Below are 27500 nucleotides of genomic sequence, written 5' to 3' on the forward strand. Positions count from 1 at the left end.
CTCCTCATTGGTTCTGAATAGTGTTTATTATGGTGCGAATTCAATAGTATCATCATGGTGAGGACCTGCCTTACAACAGGCCTACAAGCTCTTAGTCCAGCTTCTCTCAGCCTATTGCGGACTGATGGAGGGATTGTGCGTTCCTGGTGTAACTCGGGCAGTTGTTGTTGCCATCCTGTGCCTGTCCCGCAGGTGTGATGTTCGGATGTACCGATCCTGTGCAGGTGTTGTTACACGTGGTCTGCCACAGTGAGGACCACGTGTAACAACGTCTTAGGCGTCTCACAGTACGGACATTGCAATTTATTGCCCTGGCCACATCTGCAGTCCTCATGCCTCCTTGCAGCATGCCTAAGGCACGTTCACCCTGGGCATCTTTCTTTTGGTGTTTTTCAGAGTCAGTAAAAAGGCCTCTTTAGTGTCCTAAGTTTTCATAACTGTGACCTTAATTGCCTACCATCTGTAAGCTGTTAGTGTCTTAGCGACCGCTCCACAGGTGCATGTTCATTAATTGTTTATGGTTCATTGAACAAGCATGGGAAACAGTGTTTAAACCCTTTACAATGAAGATCTGTGGCGTTATTTGGATTTTTACTAATTATCTTTGAAAGACAGAGTCCTGACAAAGGGACGTTTCTTTTATGACTTTTATGACTCACTTATACCACTGCTTCCCACTAGTGGTGAATATATAACATCACACACTTCCTGGTAGTTACTGTCCCATTGGGAATTGCTTGAACATAGCGACAGTCCAACAACAGTAGATAACACCGATCTTGATCTGGCATGGTACAGTTGTTTTGTAACAGTTCTATGCTTCTGCAGTCCAATGGAGAGAATGGCAGCCACATGGAATCTAAAAAAGACAGTACACAAATATGAATAATCTATATAACCATTGGTAGCATAATGCCTTGGTACAGTTATCCCCTATCCTCTTACTGTGGTAGTCAGGTGCTCCTTTGGTCCCCTGTCTGTTGTGGCATTACCAGAGTCTAGAGATCTCATCATTCGAGCGAAGGTAGCCCTCATCTCAATCTTGTCCCCACAATCTGGACAGAGAGAAAAGACAGCCCAAATGCTCATATAAATAGATCTGTGTAAATTAGCAATCCACAGGAATGAATTTCACTTTCTTTCTATTTATCAAAACATCAGACTAACCCCTACTCTCTGTGTGACAGTCGGTAGGAGGGGTCAGAGGTTAGAGGTGAACCAGGGCCTGCTGACCTTTAGGGCTGTCCTGTTGACACACACAGCAGCATGTCCCTGTGGATGTCCACCCAGGAGCTCAGAAGCCTGCCGTCTGCAGCGTATAGCCTGGAGGCGGACCAGGACAGGGCCAGCCTCGCAGTACTGTAGTTCAGCAGTTGAAACATATAGCAACACACAGTCACTGAGGAGATATAGGGGACGCTGTTTGTAATGTGCTAGCTATGTTTTGTGAAAAAGATGAATTCTGCGGCATGAAATTCATCGGAGTCATTTAGCAGACACTCTTATCCAGAGTGACTTGCAGGAGCAATTAGGGTTAAGTGCTTTTGCTCAAGGGTATTTTTCCCATAGTCAGCTCGGGGATTCAAACCAGTTATTGGCCCAACGTTCTTAACTGCTAGGCTCCCTGGCGCCTCCGCTCTCTTTATCACAAAATATAGCATGCTACAAACGGCGCCCCATAGACAATCTAGACTGGAGTATGATATCAGACTCTCTATTTGGAGGAAGTACCTCTTCGATGCTTTGCCCCCGGGCGTGGACAGATACATGCCTGTCTCCATTTGTGGTACACCTTAACTATTCTGACATCAGGCTGATGGTACAGTTCCTGGGAGGTCTTCTGTGGAAGTGGCCTGTGGCCTTTCTCTGGAAGGGCCTCCATCTCACCAAGTCGAGTCTGTAAAGAAAAAAAAGGTATTATCAACGCCACATGATTATAAGGTCACTATCTAACTTCGGAAGGATCAGAACCCTTATAAGGTCACTATCTAACTTCGGAAGGATCAGAACCCTTATAAGGTTACTATCTAACCTCTGAAGGATCAAATCCCTGGTACTACCATGCTCCTCAGTACTGTGCTTATATCAGAAGAGTGGTCTCAGAGTCTCTACAAGTGATACAGTTTCACATTAGACATGTTAGTCATTTAGCAGATGCTCTTATCCAGAGCGACTTATAGTGAAGTGCATTCATTTTAAGGTAGCTGCGTGAGACAACCACATCCCAGTCGCAGTAAGTACATTTTTCCTCAGTAAAGTCGTTATCAGCAAAGTCAGAGCTAGTAGGAAAAGACAAGCACAAGTATTATTATTTTGTTGTGCAACAAGTACATCCATACCTCAGTGTTGTGCAGCTCCTGGTCCAGAGTCAGTTCCTCATGGCTGGGCTGTAGCCAGCTTTGCTCATCCACTACAGGCCTGGCAGGACTCTGGGTGGGTACCAGGGAGGCTTGGCCCGGTCTGGAGAGCCGGCGGGCTGGGTGAACGCAGGGGTAGAGAGGGGACACTGTTAGGGGCCATTCTACACCCAAGATTGTACCTGTGCGTACAAGGAGGAACACTGCCTTCACTAACTGAGCTGCAATGTCATTGAATGAGCAAATCTAGTTTATTCCACCTTAGTACATGATGAGGACACGGGATGGCCGGGTTCCACCATCCTGCTCTCGCCAGCTTACATTCGGTTTCGCCACATGGATTCGCAACGGTTAGGTCAGGGATGGTAGATCAGGCTAGCCACACGACACTAGATTTTCAAATGTCACAGAATTGAAATACGTTCACTGGGATGCATTATCGCCCTGTATTTCATGAAGCCACAGCAGCCATGATGGATAGAAAGCAGAGCAAACCTTTCGGGTGCCTCACCTTGTGTCTCTTGATCTCAACATCAGTCAGTACTCTCTCTCCTTCTGGAGCCACAGAGCCCTCTGCAGCTTCCCTCTTCTCCTGACAACTGAGGCAACATAACGCACACGCCGTGATGATGTGTATAGAAATGTGGAGTGCTTTACAAACCCCCTAATTGTTGCCCCGAGTTCGTACAAGGCTTAAGCAAAGAGAACATTATCGGCAAAATCATCATCCAGGCAGCAAAACACACGTCTCATTAGCATCTCGCCATTACAGGCCATGCATGAAATGTGTTATTAAATGAAGAAGCGTCTCGTCTGGGTTGGGCCTCCCCCCCAGGGCAATGCTGCCAAGATTCCCCCACAGGCAAGAAAATAACTGAGCAAGAATAAACAGGATGGACTAATGTGTTGTAGTAGTAAGAGAAAGGAGCAAGGAAATGACTCTACATTTATTTACATCCAATTTCATAATATCAAATTCCCTTAGCAAATGCAAGCACCATTGTGTGTGTGTGTGTGCATCTCACCATCTGAAGGGAGGTAGGGCTTTCCACAGGACACCCAGACATGGATGGGGGACCTCACTATTAGCGCCAGCAGACCCTCATCTACAGAGCTCATGTCCTCAGCACTCACATGGAACACTGTCTCTGAACCTGAGGTTAGAGGAGAGGTCAGTGTCAAAAGTCAACAGATACTGGTTATCAGAAAGGTAATCTAACCTCTGTGTGTCTGTGTCATCCTGCATACAGTCATTGAGGGCCCAGGCTTTGAGCTGATGCAGGGTGAGTACCTAAACTCTGGTTAGCTTGAGCAGGCGGGTGCACTCTGACAACAACTACAGATACACAGAAACTAATACATTCAATTCATACCGTCCACCTAGAAAACAACAAAGTCATACACTGTCTATTTGCATGTTTCAGTGGCCCCTGTGGTGTCTCACCAGAGGCATTGTTACCGCCGTGATCAGCTGGCCCTCCTCGAGGCCCCCTCTCCCCATTCCTGTGGGCCAGGAGCTTCACGCTCGGCTTGGTTCGGGCTGCGCTGCACACCTCTGGGGACGGCGTCTGCTCCTGCAGCACTGCAGCCTCCGTCCTCAGTGACTCCCAGACACTCGTCTAGACGCTGCAGAGTGACGTCTGCCGCAGACTCACTGAGCTCCGTCTGCAGGAGGACACAGCTGGAGTCTTAGTCCCTCACAGACAGATATGCAGACATACAGACACAGACAGACACACATACACATACACACACTCTCCTGGGGGTTCATAAGGAGAACATGTTTACTTCAGTGCAGCCATCTGCACCGCCTTGGATAATGAACTTCTCACCCACTTGATTTCAGGGAATGCTGTAGGGGGATATTTGATGTTCCACTACCCAGCCTGGCCTCAAAGACTAGATGTAACACAGTAAATGTGTGACAATAAAATTAGTATGATATGTTACGTTGGGTATGGTTACATAAGAGAGAAGGTTACATAAGCCAAAAACTTGGTTGGGGAGGATGGGTGGTTGTGTAACGCGAACGTCTAGCAACCCATTTGAGCTAATTATCAACTTTGCAACTACTTAGCATGTTAGATAACCCTTCCCCTAACCCTAGCTAAAGTTAGCCACCGCTAATTGAAATTCGTAACATATCATATGAATTGTAATTCGTAACATATCATGGACGTCCACAAATGAACACATATCATACGAAACGTACCATATCATACTAAATGGATGGGAGACAGATTTACGTTGACTATGTTACATCTACCCCAGAGTCTAGGTTGCACTACCTGGTGGACCTTTAGGATCCTGAAGTGTCCAGTTGGTCTGAGCTAGTGGTTGTGACTGGGCCATACAGCAGAGGGAGGAGGATCCTGGAGGAAGCTTCTGGAGAACTCCTCTCCCTCTCAGCCCAGTGGAACAGCTAGGACACACCTTCACTCTGCTCCCACTCACCCCCGACCTGGTGAAGGAGAACACATAGCACAGTATGAGATACTGTAGAGTATAGAGGAGGCTGGTGGTAGGAGATATAGGAGGACAGGCTCATTGTAATGGCTGGAATGGAATAAACGGAACGGTACCAAACACATCAAACACATGGAAACAACGTATCTGACTCCGTTCCATAATTATATTCCAGCCATTACAATGAGCCCCTCCTATAACTAGCCTCCTCTGGTATAGTGCATACAGAATTATTCCGAGAGTATGCAATACTGTACAGACACATCATTATTCCCAAAGAACGTTCTAAGCAAAGAAGGATGTACAGCTGGTATCCAAAATGTACCACAACCTTTCTAATCTTCCTATAATCCTCATAACCAGCGCTTAAAACCAGGGAATATGCTAAAGGTGTACAGCAGAACAGAATGGGTATGGATACCTAACACTGTGTCAAGTACAGTGTGCTACAGTAGTTCTTCTGGACTGGTTCTGGTATACCTGCTGGTGCAGTGGTTCTGGGGACACACAGGCGGTACACACTGAGGCCTAATTGGCTGCAGTCACTTCCTGGTCCAGAGATGAGGTGTAGAATGCACTCAGAACCGTAAGATCTGCAAACCAGCCCCACTTCTGGTTGGCTGCTCCATAACTATAGGGCTTGTATTTCTGCAAAGGCAATATATAAAAGAGATCAAACCATGATACTTTCAGTATGTGCATGTTGTTGTACTCGTTCGTTGTTGTTGTTGTCAACTTCCTTTGCTTGTCAGTGAGTCTTACCTGTAGGACTACAGAGCAGCCTGTGAGGAGAGGAGCAGGAGTCTCCTGGGGGGATTGTAGTCATGGAAACAGACAATACCAGCTCAGGGTTGGCCAACAGAGGAAGAGTCCTGTGTGAAGAGACAAACAATAATCAAAACATAGAGTATCTTTATAACAACTACTTTCATAAACGTTTCCCTATGGCTTCCGAGAACACGAAAAGACCTTTGACCCTGTCCTTTTGTCCGTGCCTGGATCTCATAGGCACACTACAGTGCCCTAGACAGGGTCAAAGGGGGTCAACTAATATATCAGTGTGACGTGGGAGGATAGACAGACAGGGTCACGCTCTGACATTAGTATCAATTCACATGGGGTCCATTCTCCTACCTCTCTCCCTCATTCAGTGTCCAACGTTGGTTTGAGTAAGAGGGTTTACTGCGCACCAACTGCAGGGGTGACCCTGTTTTTACCCCACCTTCCCCCACTGCCCCATGGCCAGCGACCCAAACAGCCAGGGGTTTCTGCAGCTTACCATCTGGCCCTTACTGATCTTGAACTGCTGTCTGTGGGCCTGTGTGATGCTCCTACCGCGCTGCTGCAACCTATAGAGAAAAAACACAGAGAGAGAAAGCAGAAATAATTGACACACAATGCCATGAAAATCCAGAACAATGGACCACTGGTGCTAGTGAAACAGAATACCCGGTGCAACCCCACAGAAACAAAGGCTGTATGTTTGTTTAAAGCAGCTTAACCTGTTCTTAGCAGGTTGGTCAGTATTACTGCAGCCATTTTCCACAACATTTTGTATGACATCTTCCTCGTGGTTCCCTTGCCAAGGCTATTTGAAAGTAGGGTACATCTTTATTTTCTGGTGAGCTCATGAGTGCGAGTCCCTTCCGAAACAGAAAAGCACACACGAGGTCAAGACGCAAATAACATTGAAAGAGGGACTTCTTTTCATGAAGCGAAACACATTTACAAGACAATAATGGAAGAACATAATGACATATGATGCAGGACATATTAGTAGGATCAGAGAGTGGACCCGAATGTCTTTGTTAGTTGTTACTGACAGACTCACTTGAGACTGTTGAGGTGATCACGATCATGATCCGCACTCTCCTCCTGAGGCGTTGACTCTTTGGCTCTGCTCTTCATAGACAACACCACAGGGGGGCACAGTGAGCAGAGAGCCCTCCTGTATCTCACCTCTTACCTCCAGTACCATATCTGGGGAGACAGCAAGGAAGCATAAGACTCTACTGCACACATCACATAAACGCAGAGAAAGAGGGTAGACATTTTTTCATACTATTTCTTCAATATATAGGCCTAATGACATGCCACAGTTCAGAATGCATTGTCATTGATGGACGTATGCACGTTTTATGAGTGCTGATTGGTCTTCTGGGATGTACCAACCATGCTGGTGGCAGAGGGTGCAGTAGTGGCGGATCTGGGACACGTCCTGCTCCAGGTGGAGAAGGTGGCGCTGTTTGGACACTCTACCATGGCTGAGATGAGGGTTAACCCACGGCTGCCCACAGGACACATACACCTCAATGACACAGAGAGGAAAGAATATATGAGTTCAATTTTTTGTCCAATTTTTTGTCCAAAATTCATAAGATAAAAGTTTAAAAAGTTGATTCAAAAGTATGATTTCAATACCAGCTGATCTGGAATCAGATCTAGGAGTAGAGTTCTCTCCCTGCCGTCTGTGAGGAAGAGCCTGAGAGCAGCGTGGGGCAGATGAAGAGACTCTGAGAAGAAAGAGCACCTGAGAAGAAAGCATTACAGTCTAGATTGACTGTACTGTTCTACCCTTCCCAACCACGAGGGGAAATGAAAATAAATATATTTTTTCGTCATGAATATATTTCAACTCAACTTGAGGTTTTACCTCTCAAGGAACTGCTGAAACTCAAGGCTGTGGATTTCTGCCGTGTTAATGTTTTCCCTCTCCCTGCTGGCGCCTCTTTCTGCTTTGAGTCTCTGTGCTGTGCTGGCGAGAGGCTTCCTACTGCACAGATGAATGGAGGGAAACAGAATCATAATCAGTTCTATTCCCTGGCCTCACACGGCTGCGAGGGGGATCGTAATGAGGAATTAACTTATGCAAATGATGCCCCAGATTCCAGGCCTGAGCCCGTAATGAAGGAGAGGCTGACACAGACTGAAAGGTCAAAGGTCAGGCAGGCTGCATGTGCTCATCTGTAAACGGGAACCCAGGGCAGCTTTATTTACTTTGCTCCAAAGACGGAGAACTGATTGAGTTAATTAGGAGGTACAAATTATATTCCTGGATCAGAAACTCCAATTTCAGGCTTGACTTTACCTTGAGTGAATGAACATTCATCGGTGGGTTGTGTGGGGGTTGAAGGCTATGCATTCTTTTCCAAATGATTGGTGAACAGTAGAGAGTCCTCTTACTTCTGAATCAGGCCTAATGTGCTAATACATATATGATCTGAAGCTAAATGAATACGTCTACATAAATCATCCCATTTGAGACTAAGGGATCTTTTTCAGGATGTATAAAATCCTGCAGGGAGAACATCAGGCCTAAACCAGAACCACTACCCCTACTAAATGTGCAGCTACTAAATGTGCAGCTATCGCTATGATTTACATGTACATTTTAGTAATTTAGCAGACGCTCTTATCCAGAGTGACTTACTTTACAGATGCTTCAGGCTTTTGACTGATGCTACTATACCACTGGTATACTATGCAATATTTAAAACGGAACTGTAATTGACAATATTGTGTTTCCTATAGTGGATGTGGAATGAGATGTACCCACATACTTAAGATGTAGTTGTCAGTGTCAGAGAGGGGGGATGTAGAAGAACTGAAAGGATATTGTCCTCACCAAGTGTTCAGTATGAGGTTGGGTACTGTAACAGTTATGGCCTTGGCCTTTTCTACCCCGTCTGTTTCTCAGTACCCTCAATCTCAGTGGTGCAGGTCTGAAACAGTGCCATTTCCTGTTGGAGTCAGTCAGTGGTGGCGCACAGGGGACTAGGGCACCCTCCAGTGGCCAGCTCAGGTCCTGCAGGGGCATTCAAAAGTGTAAAGTAGCCTGGTTATTTTTCCCTCTGGTGTGTGTCTCAACACTGTCAGTGCAAATGAATGAGCAAACTACACTTCCAAGGCAAGTTAAGGTTGCACAAAAGCTGAAAAGCACAGGATATCTTTCATATCTTACCCTACAATGGGCCTACGACATCCACATACAAACCTTATGATTATTCCATTATACGATTTCATGATAAAACAACCTGTTAAACATGTGTTAGTCTCTATTCATTGAGTGTAAAATGTGAACCTGTCAGTCAGTGGTTGTGCTCAGTAGACCGATTCATTCCTAACAAGCCTGTCATGCTCCTGTCCGACTTGCCTCATCTGATCCTTCAGACAGACAGACAGAGGAGATATGCCGTGGCATAACAACAACACAGATCCACTCTGACAGTCAGTCAGCATGTTGCTCCTCGCTCTAACAGACTGGGGTTCTTTGAGAGAGATTTCTCAGCCAACACACACACACATATTATCTAGAGTGCACTGTGTGTGTGGACCATTGACAATGGCTGTTTGGGTTGCTTTGATATAGGCATTCGTTTTATTCTGGACCCCTCAGACTAGCACTCACTGGACTGAATGTATGTACCCCGGACCAGTACCAGGTGTACCATGGATCTCGTACTGGCCCATACAAGAAGAGGGCTCACCTGGTTGAGCTCTCCCCTGGGCAGAGACGGCCACATGTAGGTCAGCTTGTTCCACTCTGGGTTCTCTATCTTGGACTGCTTCCATTGGCCCGCTCTTCTCAGCCCCTCCTGTTTGATGGCCCATCTGACAGAGAGGAACACACATAGGGAAATTCACAGAACCTTATGTAAGAAATAGATTTTTAGATTGGCAAAGAGCCACACATTGAGGCCACTGGTCACGAGACCAGTGAACAGATGGGGTTTGGGCTAGACCCTGTGGGTGGAGTGGTGGAAGGTGTAGGTGGACCCTGGGGCTGGGGTGCATCGTACATGGGGCTGGGGTGCTGAGAGACAGGATAGATGGGACTGGGTGGCCAGCAGCATTCCATAGCCCATAGCAGCCTTAGGGAAGGGACCTCTAACCTCAGAGCCATCACTGGCTGCTCATTTCACTGACATTGACAGGCAGACCAAACACACCACCCCCCCACCTCGGGCATTGACACACAGGGCTGCGGTGGAGGGTCATGTCCAGATTTGACAGCTTCCCCCACTTCCTTTGAATGAGACCTGCATTCATAAGCTCTGGTGTCTGATTATATACTGTTGCACAATACTATGGAGCCCTGAGACAACGTGATGTGCATTTGCTGTAACAAAGCAGCGCTGTTTCTCTCATCGTCCACTAGGTGGAGACCACACTCTGTGGAATATGTGGCACTTACATTCCCCCAACAAAAGTTATTTTTATCTGTCTCAAATATATGTCTATCTGTTCCTTGTCCTCTGTGTATCTTTCCATGTGTCCTCTTTTGCGCTCTGCCATTTTGTTTATCTGTAAACTTTGCCTCAGGGGAAAAGTTCCTCATAGAAGTACTATTGTATTCCCGAAGGCCATTGCCCTGCAATGTTGAACTGGCTTGACATATTGTGGCATCTACCATATCATACTTCAAACCATTGTCAATTCAGACAGCCTATCTATACTGAACAGGGAGGGACACTATGCACCCAAAACGTCTCTGCTATCCTGTAGAACAAAACACTGCACCGAATTACATCAGGGTAAATCCATTTGAATTCAATCACTTTTTGACAGCACTCCTTTTGATTTGAATGAAACCTTCCATACACATTTGCCCTTTGTAGAAGTGCTCAGAAAGTTTTTGCCAAAACATTCAAGAGATAAAGATGCTCAAAGTTGACCTATTTTGCCCTACCATACTATGAGACACCATGTCTTCATCACTGGAAAAGATAAACAGTTGAGATTGATATCATTTAAAAGCTTACACAGGGTTGTCAAACTCTTTTTTTTCTGGATTCCTTCTCATGGTTTCAATGTGAGTACATTTGAACTCTGTAAATAAAAATTATGTCATTTGTTTAACCTTTAACGTCAATTATCTAAAATGCATAAACTCTTTAAATTCACTTATGTTGAAGCTTAGACCCTATTTTACATAATCTAATGTTTTTGTGCTGTTCCCACCATTGGTTTAGACAAAACATGCTCTTGAATGTAGGGTGGGTGTCATGTCTTGGCTGATAAATGTACTAACATTTGAATACAATTGACATTCAAATGGTACCACAAAACTGGTTGGAGGTCCACACAGACCAGAGAATGTTGACTTGAATGGGAAAATCTGTTGTTTTAAATTATACTGTCAATCCACTATAGAAAACCGATTGAAATCGTAGAAATATAGATGATAGAAAAGACATGTCCATTTAAGTTGACATTCGACGGTGGGTGGACCAGCGGCCATCTTTGTTGTAGTAATTAGAAATACCAGCTAAATTGCAGTGGTTTGAAGGGATAGGTCCATTCTATGAATTCTATTTCTATGATTGAAATGACACCCACCCTGTATTCAGGTTCACATTTTTCAATCATTTACATTTTATCAAAGAAATAACAAAACATTTTGACAACACTATTTGTAAGATTTGAAATGCTATCAAACTCAACCGTTTATATTTTACAGTGATGAAGACCTGGATGTCTCATGGTAGGCTGGGGTGTAAAATGAACACCTTCATCGCCAGAATGTTTTGGCATTCATGTTCAAAAAGTCCCTTTCTGACCACTTCTTCCATGGGCAAACATGTATGGATTTTTTTTTTTTAAATCGAACGGGATGCTGTCAAAAAGTGATTGAATTCAAATGGATTCACCCATGAGAAAATGGCTAACATCTGACAGTGTTAATTGACACAGGGAACGCTATGGGAAAGCTATGGGAAAGCTATGATGATGTGACTATATGACTGTAAGATGTGTTTTTGATTTGAGACAGAATATGATGTCTTTTGAGGGAGAATGTATCTTCTTTTCTTTGGTGAGTAGTAGGGTGTTATCACAAAAATGTCATTGTACTCCTCAGGCCCTCATGCCTCTGTTTGTCTGTGAATGTGTGTGTGTGTGTGTGTGTGTGTGTGTGTGTGTGTGAGAGAGTGAGTGAGTGAGTGAGTGAGTGAGTGAGTGAGTGAGTGAGTGAGTGAGTGATAGAAGGATGGTGGTTCTGCACCCCATGACTCCCAGCTGTGAATTATTTAACATGGACATCCTTTCTCTAAATGTCTCCTGCTTGCTAAGAGAGTTGTGTTTCCTGTTTTCTGTCTGTCTGTCACTGGTTTCCTGACTGTCACATTTAGGGAGAATATGGCTGCTTCGGTGGACACATAGAGACACATTATGGACAATCTCGGCAGCACTGTGGAATAATGCTGATCGCCACATGGATACTGTCTGCTTTCTTATCTAATGGGACCATCCAAATATGCTTATTCTGATAGATATGAAGAGATGCATGTCCATCCCGGTGTTTGATACCAGGACACACAGATACTGTTTCCCCTCTGTTAGACAGTTGTGCACTTAAGGCACATATTGTAAACACTCCACAACATTCTAATAAGCAATTTGGATTTTCTATAAGGAAATCCACTGGCATGATTGTTTCCCTCCACCCTCCAATCTACTTGCACCTCCTCACAGAGGATTTTCTCATCTCGAAAATAGCTTTCAAATTACAGGCCTCGCATTTGTTGTGTGTGTGACCAAAACAATTATGAAAGTCTAAAGAATTGGGTATTTAAAAGTTAATTTCTGCTCATCAGATCACTTTTTTTTCAGTGGCGGGGAGCTGTTCCGCTCTCTCTGCCGGGTGTTTACGTCCTCGTCGGCATTCTGCAGGCCTAGCAGCCCATCAAGGCTGACATTTAAATGGGCCGGTGTTCAACACAAATGTAATGACAGGACTGCATCCGATGGGGACCCCTGCTGGGATGATTACCGCTGAACGCCGGCCCCTGGTTTCCCTCAATCAGACACGGAGAGGGGGGCGAAGGACACACACACACACACGCGCGCACACAAACAGAGAGAATGGTCGCCATTTACATGCCCAGCACCGTGATTAACTTTTATGCAAAGGAGGGTTCTGATCTCAGCTCCTATCTCACCTGCATCATCAAAGGCAAAATGAAAATACACCATCAAGAACCTTCCTTCCCTCCCTCCCTACATGCAGACACACACAAACACACACACAGCATTACAGAAAGAGATGGCAACCCACATGAGGGTCTGCCAGCGAACTTTTCTCCAAGAGCATATCAAAAATACAAAATAATTTACAATATCATATACTGTAGTCTACTACAACAGAATATAAATAGAATTTCAATCGAAAATATATAAGAGAGTATGTCTACAGTCTGCGAGAGAGAGAGAGAGAGAGAGAGAGAGAGAGAGAGAGAGGAGAGAGAGAGGTGGCAGTAGAATGTAGTGGGCAGGTTGCCCCCCTCCTCTCCTTTGGTGGCCCTCGGGTGTCCTGGTCACCTCGTCAGTGAACAGATGACTTTGCCACCCGCGCTCCCCCGTCTCTGCAAAGACACACCGGGACAGAGAATGGGCCCCGGGACAGACCCCCAACCTGAGGAGCGCAGCTGGCACCGCTGGCCCTGCGTGACCTCCACAAGGTCAGGCTGAGCTGTCTTTCCTGTAGGCATCATCACAATGGCTGAGTGACACTGTGTGACCTTAGTACCATGTGACACTGGGCTCCTCTGACTACCCTACAGTCTACTAACCGTAAACCCATTCGAGATGCACATTTGTAACAGTGAAATAGTGAATAAGGAAATGGTATGAGCCATCAAACAGTACACCTGCTGCTCCTAGAGAAGGCTTGGGATCAGAAGCATGTTAAGCAAGACACACACGCATCCTGTTGAACTCACAACCTGTCCCCCCTAACCCAGACTCCCTCGGCCACGACGGCAGGGGGCATTCAGTCACCTAGCCTCCTCGCTCCTCTCTCCAGTATGAAACCTGCCACCATCTCTGTGCTATGGATCATTATGGCCATGTTGCCTACAGGGGACTCACTCTCCTCACTCCACCCCTGTAGGCCCCCAACCTACCCCAACAGCCCCACGCTGGCCTAGCGGTCCCAGCCCAAATGCTATGTGACAGGCTGCTGGAGCCCATCACCTGGGGTCAGATGTACGGCTGGAGACCTTCTGCTCCGCCGCTCACGACTGGACACACATGCCACGACTGGTCACAAACGCCACGCAGCAGACAAACTCCCAACAGATTGTTCCTGACACTAGATATATGTCTGTGTTCCAACAGGGTAATCAAAGGCAGTTTTGTGTGTGTGTGTGTGTGTGTGTGTGTGTGTGTGTGTGTGTGTGTGTGTGAGTGTGTACAATGTCGAGCAAACATCCTGGATGACTAGTCCCTCTGTGGGTTGGCGCGTTGCAGGGTGACTAAACACTATCAGTCGTGGCAGGGGGGGAGTCTGGAGGACAGAGGGATGGAGATGTCACTGACAGTAGAGCCTGTGGATGCTTAGGGGGCTGGGGTGAAGACAGCCGTCTCAGAGGGTCAGCTCGATCTGAACAACCACTCGTGTTGGAGACAAATGCTTCAGTAAAACTACAGAAAATTGCAACAGATCTCAACTTATTGCATTTTTTGAGAAAGAGAGAGATATTATGAGAATGAGAAGCAGAGGAAAGAAGAAAGAACGAACGAACGAGTCAGCATTGGGTCTGTCCTGGGGGAGAACATCTGTCCCCTCAGATGTCCAGACCAAAACAGCAATCAAAGAAAAATATGACATTTAAGTAGAGCCATAAAATCTCATTATTAAAAAACTCTTGTTGTTATTATCTTATGGCTTGCGTCTACTGCATGCTGTGATAGTAGTTTTCACCATAGACTGTTTGGTATGAGGATGAATGACCACAAGCAAATGTTAAGCAGCTCGCCGTACTTGGAGAGTTACGTTCATTATCGTGGGCCGGTTGCTGAGTGTAACTAAGTGTTGTGACCTAGACCAGGTGTAGATGTAAAAGCCCTGTCTGGGGTGTTCACCATGTGGATGGAGGTAGCTTAATGGACGCCACTGTGTTGCTAAAGTGACAGAGAGGTCACAGCAAACACAGACTCCTGTTGTTTACCTAATGCTAAAGCCCAACGGTGGAGGGTTTAATCCAACACTAATGTGGTACTGCTGCTGGCAACTTAATTACAGGGCACACTCAATAGAGAAATAAAATGTAAACGACTGGAAGGAGGAAAAGCCATGCTGGGAAGTTTGGTTGAGACGCATAGTAATGTTGTTTATAATATTGGACTTCAATCAAATCAAATTGTATTTGTCACATGCGCCGAATACAACAGGTGTAGATCTTAGTGAAATGCTTACTTACAAGCCCTTAACCAACAATGCTTCAAGAAGTTAAGATTTAACACAAAAAAAAAGTGTTAAGTAAAAAATAGGCCAGGCACCACACCCTAAATACAGTATTTTTTACCTTAATCATATCGAAATACATTTTTACCACTTGAATGCCGTCGTGGACACAAATATAATACTTTTGTGCATGAAACATTTTCTGAAATCTTTTATTAAAATATGCAAATTAGGTGATATCTCATTAAATGTGTGCACATTTGCATATTACACAAAAACATTTTTCTGGACACCGGATGATGTCAGCCTAAATATTTAGGTTTAATTTCATTAAGACACTCCACGACAGGACTTACACATACTTTGTTCATCTTTCTATCTGTAAAATACTAAAGAACGTTAAGTAAAATACATTTTTGCCGCATTTTTCTGCAGAAAATGTCCTCTAGAATATATATATTTTTTCAACATATCAACAATTCCCTGTCTGGAGAATACGTCTAAGGATAATCACACACAATTTGGTGAATGCAGATGCTTTTGAGGGTGAGAAAAATGTGTGTGTGAAGTGTCTAACTTTCAGGAAATAACAGTTAAAGACAAGGACACTGAATTTAGACTATCAAACACCAAACACCTATTTAGATCCAATCTCTTCAAAGTAAGTTACATATTGTCCAGTTTGTAACATTCTCTATCAAATATGCTTTTAAATGATGTGTGAGTCAATGTAATGAGCTTTGAAATTATGGGGCTTAGTAAATATTCCACCAAAAATTCTGATTTTTACCAAAAAATGTTTTTCAGAATGCACTGTTTTACTTGAATATTTGAATAGCTCCCTTAATTTTTGTGTTCAAAAAGCATGACATTCGAAAATGTAAATTAAATTGAATATATTGTGTTTAATATACAACATTTTCATAATACTTACTCTCAATTTAAGAATTGTAATTTTTTTGCAACAACTTGCCATGTGGCTCGGTTTTTTGAGGATTGTGGGTAATTCCATTTTTTTAAACTTCATGATACTGTTATAAAATTGGTTGTCTGGATCCTGGATGCTGATTGGACAAGCAGCGTTCCAAGCCGTGCTGTACTGGCCATCACAGACACCTATACTTTTAGCGTTTCCATCTGAAAATGATCACTGCGCCTCAATAAGAATATCATGTTCATGTTGCTGTCCCAATCATCTCTTGTATTTATCTCACTCGCACATTATATCCCGATGCTTCCAACCTAGCATTTATTTTGGTACAGCGGGGCTTATTATAAGTCTCGCTGTCTGCCTGTTCGACTGACAGGCAAATTGACGTTCAAAGATGAGATTCCCACCATCAACAAGGTACTTGTATGTATGAGATTTTACTGCAGAGTATCCCAGTAAAGGATAGACTGATGTAGGATCCAATAGAGCCAAGTAGTGGAATAGTGGGGAGATTTGAATCATTGTCGGTTAGTTGGTAGGGAAAGTTTTCTTCCCTTTTCCCCATACTTTTTCCCTTCCCTTTTTGTGTCACAAATTGTAATGAATTCACACTCCAGAACAGTAGGCAGAATCACAGGGCGAGACACATGTTAGCGACATAGATGAATATGGAGGCCGGCCTCACACTCCAGCCAGTACAGTAGGTGGCGGTATATCCACCTTTGAGTTGGATTGCGATCTGACAATACAAATTTAGAGAAGAAGAAGAACAACAACAACATCAACAACAACAAGGGCATGTGCACATCCCTTAATGCTAGAGGCACATGGTTACAGTTCTACTTCCATTGACCGCTAGTGGAATGAGCACTGTTTTCAGCAATGCCTGCTAAAGTAAGTTAAAATGGCAAATAATCAAAGACAGAACTTTTTTTTTTTACCTTAAGACATGATCACTGAAAGTAACTGATCAAAAGTATTAAGTTGATCTAACGAATAATAACAGTTTTGGAACTGATCAAATTAAGTTGGATCAAAGCCATTTTTTAGATGCTGGACTGAATATATTAGTGTTTGTGAAACACCCAAAAAGTTAACTATATTATACATAAGAATACTTCATGTTGGAGATACTCAAAAAGCTGATAAAATCATTACCTAATTTAAAAAAATATGTTTTACAGTGTGGCCTTAGTTTGACTTATACCTAGACATTTTTTGCCATGAAAAATATTACCAGTGAGGAACAAAATACTACTGTATGTTTCTATTATGTAAACCTACACATATTCTACCATGATTATTTTGTTAGATTGATTACTACTGAAATTATTTAAACCAATATGAAATCATGTTTTTTGAAAATGACTTTAATTCATGCAAAGATCTCTAATTTATCCAGTGCAATTGAATAACCGATTAAAAATGCTACGATATTTACTGGACTTTCAAAAACAGAATATTTTTGGGATTCTCATTCTTCTGGCTGAGATTACTCCTGCATACACTAATATGCACAGCTTTGAGAGACAGTTTAATGAGACTAATAATTACCTAGACAGCTCTATTATTTCTATGCGGTGTACGAGGAGCGTGTTTAAACGAGGCTGCTTCTATATGGGATGTATGCCTAACTGAGTGAAGGTAACATTAGTGACAGAACTGTTTCCCGGGTTTTATCCTGACCAATGGAGATGAGCCGTTTACCTCTCAACTCTGTAATGAGACACACTAATGACCCCATCAAAGATGGACGCCAGGTACTGTACTGTATATGCAACACAATGCTAGAAAAAAAGCAGGACTCCATTCAAGCAAAACTAGAGAACACTTCTCAACAGAGACAGAATGGCCATGCGGTGTAAATTAATATAGTCAGGGGTAAAGGGCTTTGTTGAGCCTGACTCGCTATTGGATAGATCACCAATATTTTCCTTTTCCTCCCGGCCTAATCTGAGTGCAAAATACTAAATGTTACATGCCCATCATTATTTTCTACAGATGACTATTTGATCCACATGAACAATCAAAGATAAGCACGTGGCAGATACAATGTACTGTATGGTTGATCTGCTGCTCATCAGTTACAGTGGCCGGGCCTACTATTTGCATAACCTGAGAGAACGAAAAAGAGAGAGTGTGTCTGAGATGTGTCTATCTGCATGATTGAAGTCAGATGATAATTTAGGATGCTTTCTACCAAGTCAATTAATCTCCCTCCTCCCTGTCTGCCCACACACACCCCATCAGCTTCATGTATTCCCTTTAGAGACGAGTGACAGAAATACCATTAAAGTGAGACGCTGACATTACTTAAAAGAAAGGGCATCACACAGTTGGTTGATGGAAATTAAGCACCTCTCGCTCTGCATTGAAAGTGGAGCTATACCACTGTGACGGAAATACGCATCGACTCCAGTGCCTCGCAGGCTAATGGCTGGGGCAGTGCTGGTTGCGGTGGTGGGGGTGGGAGGGAGGCACTGAATCCTCCATCCCTGGCCCTGAGAGCCCCTCGCCCCCCTCCCTACCTGAGACAGTGTGTGCCACTCAGGCAGCCAGGCAGAGGCCCCCCAGCTGGGCCACATTTGGGAAATGCCACTGAGCATGGGCAGCTTGCTTCACTAGGCTTGGCTGCTCGCGCATGGTATGGAGCCATGCACCGTCGGGAATACTGTTCCAAAGGGTGACGGCAAGACTCGCTCCTACCTTTACAACACACACACACCTGTGCACGTACGTGCGTGCATGCGAACACACACACACACACACACACACACACACACACACACACACACACACACACACACACACACACACACACACACACACACACACACACACACACACACACACACACACACACACACACACACACACACACAGAGTATCTACCCTGGCTCAATAACCTCTCACTTTCCGGATGTATGCCTTGACACTTGCCTCTCTCAAGTGGAAAATGCCCCCACTGATCAGTTCTGTGGATTTAGGAGAGGTTATATGTGTGTTGTGTATGTGATACAGAACAAAAGAAAGATGAGTGTTTTTCATCAATTGCATCCATACTTGACATTTTGATCACGACTCAAAGGAGTGTGGACAAGGTTTCTAGAACAGAACAGTTTGCGGAGAACTTGACTTTTCCGCCCAGCACACACAGTGTGGGTTGCATGACTGTCCCACAGACAGATACTGTGGTTAGAGCAACCGGGCCAGTCAACACATGCCTTAAAAAGCCGGCCAGTGGATGAACAATACACTCTGCTGGTCAGTGGTCAGGCTATGCTGCCTGCGATGCCCACAGCTAAAGCAGAGGAGAGGACACGGCCAACGCCAAGGCTTCCCACAATACAAATGGTCCATCCGGCCAGCAGCAAACCTGTCAGCTCTTCCCCTGCCACTGCAGTGTTATACTGTTGAACTTCTACATCAACTTCAAAGTGAGCTACAATGATCTGTTTTATTGAGATGGTTATTATTCAGCACAGTGGACAAAGTGGAATTGCAATTCCGCCCCAGCAGATCCACGGACAACTCAATCGCCATTCAAATCAAATCCAATGTATTTATAAAGCCCTTCTTACATCAGCAGATGTCACAAAGTGCTATACAGAAACCCAGCCTAAAACACCAAACAGCAAGCAATGCAAACGTAGAAGAACGATGGCTAAGAAGAATTCCCAAGAAGGCTGGAACCTAGGAAGAAACCTAGAGAGGAACCAGGCTCTGAGGGGTGGCCAGTCCTCTTCTGGCTGTGCCAGGTGGAGATTATAAGAGGACATGGCCATTAAGGCCAGATTGTTCTCCAAGGTGTTCAAACGTTCATAGATGTCCAGCAGGGTCAAATAATAATCACAGTGGTTGTAGAGGGTGCAACAGGTCAGTACCTCAGGAGTAAATGTCAGTTGGCTTTTCATAACCGAGCATTCAGACGTCGAGACAGCAGCTGCGGTATAGAGAGAGAGAGTAGAAAACAGCATGTCTGGGACAAGTTAGCATTGCTCTGCACACTGCCCTATCCTACCAGGACAAGAGGAATACCTATGTGAAAATGCTGTTTATTAACTGCCGCTCAGCTTTCAACACCATAGTCCCCTCTAAGATGGTCATCAAGGATCTGATCGTGGACTACAGGAAACAGGGGGGGAGCATGCCCCCATCTGCATCGGCGGGGCTGCAGTGGCGAGGGTCAAAAGCTTCAAGTTCCTCGGCGTGCACATTACAGAGGCCCTGACATGGTCCCACCACACCGACACCGTGGTGAAGAAGGCTCCTCTTCAACTTCAGGCAACTGAATACATTTGGCATTGCCCTTCAGATCCTCAAGAACTTCTATAGATGCACCATCGAGAGCATCTTCTCTGGCTTCATCACCGCCTGGTATGGAAACTGCACCGCTCTCAACTGCAAGGTTCTACAGAGGGTGGTGCAGACATCCCAATACACCCCTGGGGGTGAGCTCCCTGCCCTCCAGGACATTTATAACAGGCGGTGTCTGAGGAAACAGGCGGTGTCTGAGGACTCCAGTCACCTGAGCCATGGTCTGTTCACTCTGTTACCATCTAGAAACGGTATCGGAGCATCGGGTTCCGAGACAGCTCATACCACCAGGCCATCAGACTGTTGAACAGCTAACCCTAGCTATCTCCCTGCACAGACCTGCACCAAGAGACTATTTGCACGGACTCTCCACACATTCAACCCTTAAACACAAGCGCACACACACACACACACACACACACACACACACACACACACACACACACACACACACACACACACACACACACACACACACACACACACACACACACACACACACACACACACACACGCACACAGAGAGTATCTACCCTGGCTCAATAACCTCTTTCCGGATGTATGCCTTGACATTTGCATCTCTCAAGTGGAAAATTTGAGAGGTTACGTGTGTATTTAGAACATACAGTGCATTCTGAAAATATTCAGACTCCATACATTTTTCAAAATGTTGTTACGTTACAGCCTTATTCCAAAATGATTTAAAAAAAAAAATGTTCTCAATATACAAAAAAAAAAAAAAAAAAAGAAAGTTATTTGTTTCTGGCCATTTTGAGCCTGTAATCGAACCCACAAATGCTGATGATCCAGATACTCAACTAGTCTAAAGAAGGCCAGTGTTATTGCTTCCTTAATCAGAAGAACAGTTTTCAGTTGTGCTAAAATAATTGCAAAAGGGTTTTCTAATGATCAATTCACCTTTTAAAATGATCAACTTGGATTAGCTAACACAACGTGCCATTGGAACACAGGAGTGATGGTTGCTGATAATGAGCCTCTGTACGGCTATGTAGATATTCCATAAAAATAAGCCATTTCCAGCTACATTAGTAATTTACAACATTAATAACAATGTCTATATTGTATTTCTGATCAATTTGATGTTATTTTAATGGACAAAATGTTTGCTTTTCTTTAAAAAACAAGCACATTTCTAAGTGACCCCAGACTTTTGAACGGTAGTGTATACTGAACAAAAATATAAATGCAACATGTAAAGTGTTGGTCCCATGTTTCATGAGCTGAAATAAAAGATCCCAGAAATGTTCCATACGCACAAAAAGCTAATTTCTCTCAAATTTGGTGCACACATTTCTATACATCCCTGTTAGTGAGCATTTCTTCTTTGCCAAGATAATCCATCCACCTGGGGCAGCATGATTAAACAGGTGCACCTTATGTTATGGAAAACAATAGGCCACTCTAAAATGTGCAGTTTTGTCACAACACGATGCCACAGATGTCTCAAGTTTTGAGGGACCGTGCAATTGTCATGATGACGGCAGGAATGTCCACCAGCGCTGTTGCTAGAGAATTCAATGTTCATTTCTCTACCATAAGCCGCCTCAAACATCATTAGTATTTCTGTTTCTAATAAAGCCTTTTGTGGGGAGAAACTCCTTCTGATTGGCTGAGCCTGGCTCCCCTGTGGGTGGGCCTGGCTCCCAAGTGGGCACCCCTGCCCAGTCATGTGAAATCCATAAATTAGGGTCTAATGAATTTATTTCAATTAACTGAATTCCTTTTATGAACTGTAACTCAGTAGAATCTTTGAAATTTTTGCATGTTGGTTTAAAAATGTTTTCAGTATATTTGAGAGATGACAAGTGCTCATTGTGAAAATGTATTTATGTTTTCAATAAACATTGGAGAGGAAATATAGTTGACATGTTGTCAACAATCTAAGCCAACCTCACAGTTTTTCTCCCATAGTTACGCACACGTCGGTTTTGTTGCTAGACAACCAACCCGTCTATTGTGTACATTTCAGTTGTATTACTTCGGTATAACACTTTCTTCTACTTGTTATTTTTGTATTTTTGATTTTACTTTTCATACCATTGATATTGATTTTGTACTGCACTGTTGAGGGAGCTTGCAAGTAAGCATTTCGCTGCACCATTTATACCTGCTGTAAACTGTGTATGTGATGAATAAAATGTGGATTTATTCATTTATTAGTGATGTCTCCGGGAATTCCTGTTCGATTTGCCAGTATGATGTGCAAAATAACACTACTATATCCATAATAAATAGCTGGCTAAAGTGAAGAAATCAGTTTTACTAAAGAGACAGGCAGTTTAAATTAGGATGCCTGGTAAATTGTGTGTAACTGAATGCTACATCTGTAGTGAGGACACATCCCTGGGCCGTGGCCCAGAGTGTCTGTCTGCAGACAATCAAACAACAGTTCATTTCTAGTCTTTAATGGATGGCCCACAGTCACCGTGGAGCCAGGGGTAAAGGCTAAACTGTTTGTTTAGGGCCAGAGAGAAACCCATCAATTACTTGTGTGTCTGCGACTGGATATTGGCACACAGTGGCATGCTAAATGGACTGACAATAACAGTGAGTCTTGGAACGGGCTTTGTTGTTGTATACGAGAGCTCAAATCCAGATGTATTACAGCCAATGGAATACAGAACACTGCAGCCTGAAGTAGGATCGCACGCGCACACGCACGCACACACAGAGTGGTACATGCATGTGTATCTGTTTGCTGAGGGCTCTCATGCCATATGCAGTGCAGGGTCCCGTACAGTCAGCTGGGTGACCTGGCATGGCTCCACTAATGCTGGTGTGTTCTGGGTGATTCCAGCTCCACAGGGTAATGCAGCACAGAGCCTACAGTCACCCACCGCTCTTGGAGAAAACACCAGTCTATCTGTCCGTCTGTCTATAATGATTACTGCATCTGTTGGTCTGCCCATGCGGTCTACTTGTCTGTAGGTACTACAATAGCACTTCCTTGATATTCCCTTCAGCATTCAGAATTACTGTAATATCGAGATGTAGATGTCGGTCAGAAAATGCCTGTCTTGCCATCTGTCTAGCTGTCTGTCTGTACCCACATGATATTCACCCCCGTTTGCTCATGTCCTGATCAATTACAGTAAGGTTGATGATTCTATGAGCGCATGAAAGGTTCTTCAGACTTCAAGCAGGCATCCGTCCGTTCGGAACCACATGACTAAAACTCACCCTTGCCTCTACCACTCTGCAACCCTCAGAAGTCCGACATATCTGGCATCTAGATAATCCATCAAAAGGTGAATTCCTTCAGCATGGACTGCCATTCAATGATGCAAAGCAAGCCCGTGGCCACTCCTGTGGAAGTAAGAGGAGCTACAAAGGGACGGAATTGGATCCGTGAGGAGTCTGAGGCCATGCAAAGTTCCTTCAAGGCAATCAAAGACAGGGCGTCTTCACTCACAGACGTCCTCAATAAGTGATGAGGCTGTGTGATAATGGAGGCTGCATTATTATTATTATGTAGAATAGAGGAGAAAGGGTCAGGATGGGAAGAGTCAGCCTGCCAGGCTAATAAATACTGCATGGGACTGAGTGGGCTTTCAAGAGACTGCTGAGAGAGAGAGAGAGAGAGAGAGAGAGAGAGAGAGAGAGAGAGAGAGAGAGAGAGAGAGAGAGAGAGAGAGAGAGAGAGAGAGAGAGAGAGACAGAGAGAGACAGAGACAGAGACAGAGAGAGACAGACAGAGAGAGACAGAGAGAGAGAGACAGAGAGAGAGACAGAGAGAGAGAGAGAGACAGAGAGAGACAGAGAGAGAGAGACAGAGAGAGAGAGACAGAGAGAGAGAGACAGAGAGAGAGAGACAGAGAGAGAGAGACAGAGAGAGAGAGACAGAGAGAGAGAGACAGAGAGAGAGAGACAGAGAGAGAGAGACAGAGAGAGAGAGACAGAGAGAGAGAGACAGAGAGAGAGAGACAGAGAGAGAGAGACAGAGAGAGAGAGACAGAGAGAGAGAGACAGAGAGAGAGAGACAGAGAGAGAGGAGCTGTGTGTGTCTGTGTGTGCGTGGAGTTTCATGACAGAAGTGAATGGGGTTCTGCCACGAATAAATAGACCTGGTGGTGTACTGTAAGTCCATATTGAAAATATACAGGAAGCAATAGATAGCCAGTCTATGTTTCACAATGGGCAATACCAAAACAGAAAGTATACTCTAAGGCCAATGCTTAAAAACTTTCAGGAGCCCAGAGAGAGACCATACTAGTTTAATCCCAGAGAGGCCAAACTAGTTTAAGTCCAGAGAGAGGCCAAACTACTTTAAGCCCAGAGAGAGGCCAAACTACTTTAAGCCCAGAGAGTGGCCAAACTAGTTTAAGCCCAGAGAGAGGCCAAACTAGTTTAAGCCCAGAGAGAGGCCAAACTAGTTTAAGCCCAGAGAGCTAGGGAGTAGTGAGCCTGTGTCAGGGTTTAATAACGAGCCTATGAGTCTGACAAGACCCTGGACATGGCCCCTGATACGACCCCTGACAAGGCCCTCGATGGAGATTAGCTGACCCCTCTGGGTCAACGCTCCCATAACAGCCACTTTCCCATGCTGCCCTGCCTGCCTCAGTCAATGATAGCCAAATGAGCTGGCTTCACTACTAATGATGTCTAAGTCTAATTGGCCTCTAAAGCACAGTGCTGTTGTATAGTATGTCTCTTTGTTCTGTATGAAAAATGGTTGACGGGAGATGAGGAGGGAAGACAGGGGGCCGGCCTCTGCAGCAGATAGGGAAGTCAAACAATGAAAACACCAGGATCATTAGAACAAATGGCAGCTGGGCGAGTGACAGCTGCTTCCCCAGAGCGTGGGGGCATGTCTTGGGGCAGTGCAGCCAGTTAGCCCCTCAGCGCTGCCTGCCTCCCTGCTCAAGCCACAGAGAGTCACCGGTGGGAAAATAATGTTTGGGCCCTCCACAGATGTGCCTGTAGTGGGCCTGTCACAAGCACTTATCGTGACGGCCACTCACCCCTCTCTGTGGCTCTCTGTGTCTCTGTCACAGGTCAGCGGGTGACAGGCGGGGGGCAGCGCGACTCGCTGGCCACAGACCCATCTCTCATTAGGGCCCACCTTTTCCTTTTGGGAAATAGTGTGTCACGGCATTTAATCAGCTTGAAGCAACAACATCTATTCTCAACACTATACCTCGGTCACTTTTTTTATTACGCAAGTGTAATTAACATTTGTAGATGAATAATTGTTTGCATATATTATTTGGAATATCATTATATGGGAGAGGTTGTATTCATTTAGAGGCATTTATGAGATTCAACTTACGATATTAGCTAAATAATGTTGTCTGCTTCATCATGATATAGCCAAAGTAACACACATTTAAAGGATGGAACCAGAAATATAAGAGGTAATGCTGAACTCTCACAGTGGTGCAGCGGTCTAGGGCACTGTATCTCAGTGCAAGAGGCATCCCTGGTTCGAATCCAGGCTGAATCACATCCGGCTGCGATTAGGAGTCCCATAGGGCGGAGCACAATAGGTCCGGGTTTGGCTGTCATTGTAAATAGGATTTTTTTTCTTAACTGACCTGCCAAGTTAAATACAGGTTCAATCAAATAAAAAGTTGACCCCAAAAAATTACTAAAAAGAACTGCTTCTTAAAAATGTTGTGCTTCTCACAATATATCGACATCAATTAAAAAGCACATGTTATGGATTTTTAAATAAACTTGGCAGAATTAATTTACAGTAATTGTTTCAATAAATTCATACCGGTTCATTCGGATAGCAAATTGAATTCATAAAAATTCTGCAAGAAGAAATGTCGCTGAAATTTTGATAAACATTAGATATTTAATTTCATGTTACATTTAATATCCACTATGAGAATAATGATTTGTGCCTATATTAATGAGGTCAATTAGAGCAGATAGCATAACTGTATTTTTCCTGGTCTTTTATCTAAAAATGGATTGGGATTGATCATATTTATAGATTTTTCTTTATCAGAAGAATCTAATTATTCCTCTCAGGAGAGGCTCAATTAAAGCTGCTGTGTGTTGTATTTTATAACGGAGATGTTTCCCTTCACACAACAATGACAACAATGACAAATGGAGCATGAGGACATGGAGGGGCCTGGGTGAGCGGATCAAACACAATGCAATTGGCTTCAGTTGCAAACGAGACATCGTCTAGCCCGCTCCAACCCCTACTCCGCGATCAGTGAGCAGTGGGCTGAGGTATACAGGTACACACCCATTTAACACGATAAAAACATCCGTCTTCATCTGGGGCCACATCTGGGGCCGTGTGAGGTAATCTAGTGGCACAGCAGTGCTGGCGCTGCGTTACTTGTTGACTGTCTGAGCGACGACGATTTAACACGGGCGCGTAAATGAATCGTGAAGCGACTAATCTGATATTGTTCAATTGCATTAAAGAGGCTGGGATGTGTAGGGGAAGCACAGTGTTGAAACTGAGCAAGGCGTTGTGTGTGTGTGTTAGAGCGCGTGTGTCGGGGGTGAGGGCTCTTTATGCACTACGGACCGCAGTGTCTCTCTCCACTCAGACAGAGACAGAGTTCTCTCTGATTATGATCATTTAGCCTAACCATACTTTGGATGTTAGAGCTCTGCGATGCTAGTGCTCACACAGCGCACACAGATATTTCCGTGGTTGGGTGAATTCATTATATAATGTACCGTATCTTGATAGGGATAGGAACTATCTCAGCCAACGCCTCTATATTATCGAAAAGTCTCAATCTGGCCTCACGAAGTAGAAAGAGTTGAAAGCATTAAGTTGTCTCTTTCAATAAATTATTCTTTTGATTCACTTTATTGGGGATTAACATTAGTTGACTGACCCTGACAGTAACAGTATATCATATTACAATACAAGGGCGTTGAACATTTCATCAGGTCTTAGCTATTTGCTCCAAAAGAAAATTCAATCCCAGTTCCCCTGATATCTACTCTTTTTTCTTTCTTTCTCTATCCTTCTCTTGCCCTGTGTCGCTCTCTAGATTCGTGCCAGTCAGCGAGCTCTAGGCCTTTTTTAGATATTTCATAAAATATCTGTGGAATCTATCTTACACAAAACTGATGGAAAACATTGAATGTCATTGAACAATAACAGTGAGCCATGTCAGCAGCAGGCACCCGGGCAGTGGCCTACCTTTGAGACACAGCCTGAGGGTGTTTTGTCTTTGTGTTTCCTCAGCAGGGCCACTGCCAGCTGGGCTCTCTCCCTGCTGGCCCAGGCCCCTGCCTT

General features: G+C 44.4%; 1 long non-coding RNA gene across 2 annotated transcripts; it reads right to left on the reverse strand.

The window, feature by feature from the left end:
• Positions 1 to 19: 19 nt before the first annotated feature.
• LOC129866758 (uncharacterized) lies at positions 20 to 27500 on the reverse strand. Of its 2 annotated transcripts, none has more exons than XR_008761528.1 (17): positions 27405 to 27500; positions 9311 to 9434; positions 8449 to 8628; positions 7477 to 7596; positions 7245 to 7353; positions 6996 to 7131; positions 6655 to 6803; positions 6103 to 6172; positions 5586 to 5695; positions 5304 to 5471; positions 4646 to 4818; positions 3802 to 4022; positions 2340 to 3511; positions 1732 to 1897; positions 1234 to 1359; positions 946 to 1055; positions 20 to 859 (listed from the first exon to the last, which is right to left on the reverse strand). It is a non-coding gene; the product is annotated as an uncharacterized LOC129866758 (long non-coding RNA). The 2 variants fall into 2 exon arrangements; XR_008761527.1 differs by having other exon boundaries at positions 1168 to 1359.

This window comes from Salvelinus fontinalis, chromosome 12 (assembly GCF_029448725.1).
Source record: "Salvelinus fontinalis isolate EN_2023a chromosome 12, ASM2944872v1, whole genome shotgun sequence".
Taxonomy (NCBI): domain Eukaryota; kingdom Metazoa; phylum Chordata; class Actinopteri; order Salmoniformes; family Salmonidae; genus Salvelinus; species Salvelinus fontinalis.